We start from the raw sequence: 6,010 nt of genomic DNA on the forward strand, positions 1-6,010 counted from the left end.
TACCTAAGAGATCTAAGAGATGGGAGAGTCGAAACGTATGGCTCTAATATAGGTAAAATCCATTAAATAACTCTTTTAAGCTTCTATTCTAGATTCTTAATACATAATGTGATAAGATTACAATTGATGTTTTAGAGGATCGAAGAAAAGAAAGGAAGCTTAAGGGAAGAAGTGAGCAGAATCTAACCGTGAAGGAATGGATTTTGATCGCATTTCTCGAAGATTAGATTCTTGAGCTACTACTTAGAGTTAGAATTAGATTGCTAAGAAAGATGTATTTGCATAGTTTTTCAATGAATTGCATTGTAAGGACAAATTTTTCTGCAATAAAATAAATTTTGATTTTATATTATTTATTTATCCTTGCAATGGCGTATATGAAAAATTGATGTTTGAATGTTTCTATTATTAGCAATAATGGATTTGGTTCTTATTATGTTATTTATGGAAAGTCGAGAGTTTAACAAATAGGGAAAGTTTCTCATCGCCCAAGTTTCATTTGGACAGAAACTTGGAATCATGCAACTTGGTTGCACGATGAATAAGAAATTTCATATTTGGAAATTAGACTAATTGACAAAGTGTCAAGTGAAGGACTAGGAGATCGAGCACACAAAGTTGCGTGTTGATCAAGTCCACCATAAGAGTAACAATGATATTCGTCATGATTTACTAAAGGTTTAATAAATATGATTATACTTACAAGATTAAGTGTAATTGTGAATTGATTGAAAAAGTTTAAATCAATAGCAAAACGAATAAGAAGAATCAAGTAGGCAGAAAGATAAAAGTCTCTCCATTCTAAGAAGAAGGGAGAGTAGCTTTTATGCTTTATGATAGGTCTTAATGATTAAGAACCATATCTCAATTGATCATCTAAGTGAGTCTTAGTACAATTGTATGTCTAAAAAGAGGAATCGAGGATTGAAGAAATGGTTAAATCAAGAAGTTAATCAAACTTCATTCCAATAACAAGTCTTAAAGTTAAGATTGTGACAATGAGTGACAAGTATTAAGAAGGTTTATAACATTCATCAAATGTGGAAAGCTGTGACGTCTTGGATAAGACAAAGACCAACAAGGGTTTGTATGAGCACATAGGATGTCTTATGACCAAAACCCATCAATTATATGAAATGTCCTGTTTAGCATTCTTGAGATCAGCAAGGGTGACTGAATATAGGCCTGCCCCCATGATACCAAACCATGGACCATAGTTCTGGAGAACAAATATACAAGAATAAGAAAAAATAATGATAATGTGATTTAAAAAACTATAATTTTTGCCACATCTATGATCCTAATTGACTTGGTTATTGATTATATTGATTACATAAATATGAATAGTATTTTAAGTGCGCGGTAATAAGATATGGTGTCACCTGTAGACCAATCATCTTTATGTTGTCGGACACTCTGCACCAATCTTCCATCATTAAGGGAAATGAGCTGAAAGCTGTTTTCCCAATTGCCACATGAAACAAGAAAATTGCCAGATGGCGTCTGCATTGTTGTAAAACATTGAGCTCCAAGTTCAATATGTTCAGCCAAAGGGCTACCAATTCTACGAGGCATCTGCACTGTTGTAAAACTTTGAACAAACTCTCATAGTTTTCGTTTTATCAACACTCAAACATCAAAATTTTCATTTTCTTTTTTAACTTTTTTTTGGAATAAGAAATTAAACGAAATAAAAATGAATTACAAAGTGGTGTCTTCTTCTTCTCCTGAATATTGAACTGGTAAAGATGATGATTGGTCTATTTCCCTGCGAGAAGCTTCCCAGATCTGTTGTTCTATTCCTAACTTCCTCAGCTCCGTTAACCCTCTTTCAACTGCAAAATCATATCAATTTAAATTATTATTTTTTTATTTAAATAAATACTTACATAAAGAAGAAGAATGTTTTTTTCTAAATTTTACCATCAACGGCATCATGAGAAGTGGGAGAAGTTGCACTGCGACTAATCCAAAAGTGAAGCCTATCTTCAGCTATATCCTCTTCTACACCATGAACTTTTGCTCTTCTCCAAAAGTATGTCAGCCAAGACTTTTCATTTGCACAAAAAAACAATAAATATTTATTTTAATAAAAGTAAAATTTTATTAAAATAAACAATGAGCAAAGCTAAGCTAACCTCTTTGAAAGAGACATCTTCAGCCTCCTCAAGACTTAACTCTGCAATACAAGTGGAGCAGCTAAATTAGTTAAAATTTGAAGTTGATAATTTATACAAAGTTTATACGCTTGAAAAACATTACCAAATCCATCCATAAACTTGGTATCACCCAGAGATTTTGGATCTGCATGGTAAATATTTTCATGTTAAGGATACAAAATAGAAAATGGAATTTATTTTATATTAAATTTAATCCAATTAAAAATAGTATACCAGAGATGGATTGGCGGACTAAATTCGGATGACGTTGTTGACTGCTGGTTTTCCACGTTGTTTGTAACCAAAGATTAAATCGATCCGGTGGTAGACTTTAATGAAACAAGAACTGGAATCAGATACCAACATCGTCAATTCCCATGAAGGCACACATGACAAGTAAGAAAGGAAGTCTGATTTTGGCAGCAATTGGAGTTAAAACCATTGCAACCGACCACCAGACCAAATCATTGGACTTAATACCTAGTTTTGAATATAAACTACTAGGTGCGCCACAAATTTTGAAGATAGATTAGAAACATTGTTATGCCAATTGTGATTTACAAATGATTCAATTTTGCGCCCAAGAAGGGTACAGATGACCTAATTTTATATAAGAACTCTAGAAATGATACATACCTTTCTCTTTGATAATTTCTTTTAAGATGACTATTGTTTAGGGCTATCAACAACATCGTCATCTCTGCTACCACAGTGTAATAAACAAAGCACCATTGAAGGCCCTTCATCATCTTCCGCTGCCATTACTTCCTCGAGTGACAATTTCGAACTCGACGGGAGAGGAAATGAGTCGCCAATAAGAAATCTGAAATCATAAAATCAGATGAGAAGAAATTTGCGAAAATAGTTGAAGTCGTTTGAGTTACCGATGTAAAACCTTAGAAAACTCAATCGAGAAGACAATGGAGAGCCGCTTCTTTTTTTGGCGCTGAATCATTTTACCATCGGTCGATCACCACGAAAGACCCTCGCACATACTGGGTTGAGAGAAAACAGGAGAAGTGGAAGCTTAAAATAAAATAAAACCCTAGACATATTTGTACTCTTCAATCGTCGGATCTAGGGTAGATGTAGATGGACGATGGGAAGTAGAGCAGATGTGAAAATAACCCCCAATCGCTAGCAGAATCTGGAATCGTTAGCTAGTGAAAATTTTGTGAGGCAGTGGATGTGGGTGAGAGGTGGAGACGATGTAGGGTAGATATAAGAGTCATATGGAAATGAATGTAGGAGAAGAAGGCGGGGGTTTAAAAAATTTGGGGATTTCATTTTCCCTCTTAGAGACGCGCGTTTCTTAAAAAAAATATATAAAACGACATTCACAGAGGACGCACGAGTGCCCTCCGTGTTTTTAACTTTTTTACATGAGACACTAATTTAAGGTCACGCAATAATGCGTGACCTAAATCCTTAAATTTTTTGAATAGACGTCACTCTCTTTTGCGTAACATATATCACTGAGTTTCGTGGTTTGCGCGTCGTAAAAGGGTCTTTTTCTTGTAGTGAGAACGTAAAAATGAATTTTGTCCATATAAATCATACGTGATTAGATAGATATAATCACATGTGATGATATTATTTAATCATATATGATTTATATAGACAATATTCATTTTCACTTTTTTGATTCAGTAGGTGTTCTCATGTATTTAATCATATGTGATTATATGTATATAATCACATATGATTTGTATGGAAAAGATAAAAAAAAATCGGTTTCAATTCAATAATTTTTCTTATATATTTAATCATATGTGATTATATGCATTAAATCACATATGTTTGACCAAAAAAGAAAGAATAAAAAAGACGTTATGTTAGGTAACCATCCAAAACAAAAAAAAACCTTAATAAGTGTTTAAAAAAAACCTTCTTTGGTACCGGAGACAACACACAGAAGGTTATGATGTGGATCATAGTGAGTGCTTGATCTTGTTTGAGCACCATTCATCCATAGACTAATAGAAGCCAAGGTCTTTGTCTCCAAAAATAGAGTCTATATAAATGGAACGGGTGTCAGAATATGAGTATTCTTAGGTAGCAATATTATTATGGAAAATGAGATGATGAATGATGGTGTATAGATTATTATCTGAATGTCTTCTAGAAGACTTGCTAATTGAACCCTCTCTTTTTTCTCAGTATTCACAACTCGTACTTATATCAGTGATTTAGTATACACATATTGTGCATCATATGTATATACATAAATGCCCCCAGGTTAACTAATAAGAAAGAAAAACGAAAGTTCTTTAAAAACGTACACAATATACTTATCACTATGTGTAAGAAAACAGCAACATGTGCCAAATAAATATGATCTTGCTCCATTTCAAAGGTAGCCTGATTTTAAATATCCTTGCAGTAATGGATAAAGTAGATAAAGGCAACGACACCTGTAAAAAAACAAAACAACTGCAGAAATTAAGTGGCATCCGAATCATGACCTTTATATTTAACAAAATCGTGCATAACTTGTTAATAAAATCATGCTAAACTTGTTAATGGGCAAAAGAAGAACTGAAAATGAAGAGCATACATTGTTCCAAGATACTGTCTGTATAAGAGTACAGAGCCATTACATATTAACAATTAATCCGGTAAGGTGTAATAACAAGAAACAGTGCTTTTAATCCTTGTTCTTTTCAGTGATTATTTCATTTGATTAAACATATATAGGAGTCAATGAAATTTAAAGAAAAATATCAAATAAAGACAAAGAGAGCAAATGAAAAAACCACATAATTTATACAACATTATAAGAGGTTTAAAAAAAGGGTAATTTGATGATTCTAAGAGACACATGTGCTATCAAGTGGTATACTGTAAAGGCAACTGCACCTTAGGAACAAAACAACCGTAGTAATTAAGTGTCATCCGAATAATAAACTATATGTTTAAATAAATCATGCATAACATGTAAAGAAAAATAACCTCTCATGATTTCTAATATCACCATAAAAGACTGGTATAGATTTAGACAACATTACTTCCATACTTGATGGCCCTACTAGTCTATATATATATATATATATATATATATATATATATATATATATATATATATATATATATATATATATAAGCAATGGTAAATTTGAACCTATATTCAAGTATATACTAACATACTTCATAAAACCAGTGAGATCCTGATTTGGCATATGAATAATAGATGCATAATTGTTGTTATTAGAGGACATACATAGAAATTTATTTATCCCAGTCTAGAGAACTACTTATACCAGTCGATGAATTGAGAATAAACTCCTAAACGAAAATACTATCAAACAGTGAGAGACTTAGACGTTACAGTTGCAATACAAACATAACATTTACCTACAGAGTATAGGATGTTGAGCAAGGTCCAATATGGAAAATTTTGCTAGCTAAGCAGTCATGGTAACAATTGTCGACTTAACCTGAAGATCTATCATCCATCCACCAACAAGTAAGTTAAATTTAAGAATATCATAGTTCAATCAAACTATTTGAGTATATGATTATTATGAGCATGCATGATCAGATATTCAAATTTAAGTGAGAAATATATAACATAAAATTTTGACCTTCTCGTATAGAGCATAAGTGGATAATCTGGTAACCAACATTCAATATTGGCACAACAAGCTATCAATCATGTTCTTTGACATATCAGCTTGAATTATGGTAAAATGGAGCGATAGCAGCACCAGGAATTTCAGCAAATGTTGGTGAGGATTTAGCCAGAGTTGTAGGTGCAAGTGCAAGAGAAGAAGGGGCAGTGGTTGCGTGGATTTGAATCAAATCCAAATTCACTATTAAAAGCATGGATTTGAATCTAAATTGAGCTAAAT

General features: G+C 32.6%; 1 long non-coding RNA gene across 1 annotated transcript; it reads right to left on the reverse strand.

The window, feature by feature from the left end:
- Positions 1 to 1,388: 1,388 nt before the first annotated feature.
- LOC111881810 (uncharacterized) lies at positions 1,389 to 2,180 on the reverse strand. The gene is made up of 3 exons (XR_008224058.1): positions 2,139 to 2,180; positions 1,924 to 2,050; positions 1,389 to 1,835 (listed from the first exon to the last, which is right to left on the reverse strand). It is a non-coding gene; the product is annotated as an uncharacterized LOC111881810 (long non-coding RNA).
- Between the last annotated feature and the right edge of the window lie 3,830 nt (positions 2,181 to 6,010).

This window comes from Lactuca sativa, chromosome 5 (genome assembly GCF_002870075.4).
Source record: "Lactuca sativa cultivar Salinas chromosome 5, Lsat_Salinas_v11, whole genome shotgun sequence".
Taxonomy (NCBI): Eukaryota; Viridiplantae; Streptophyta; class Magnoliopsida; order Asterales; family Asteraceae; genus Lactuca; species Lactuca sativa.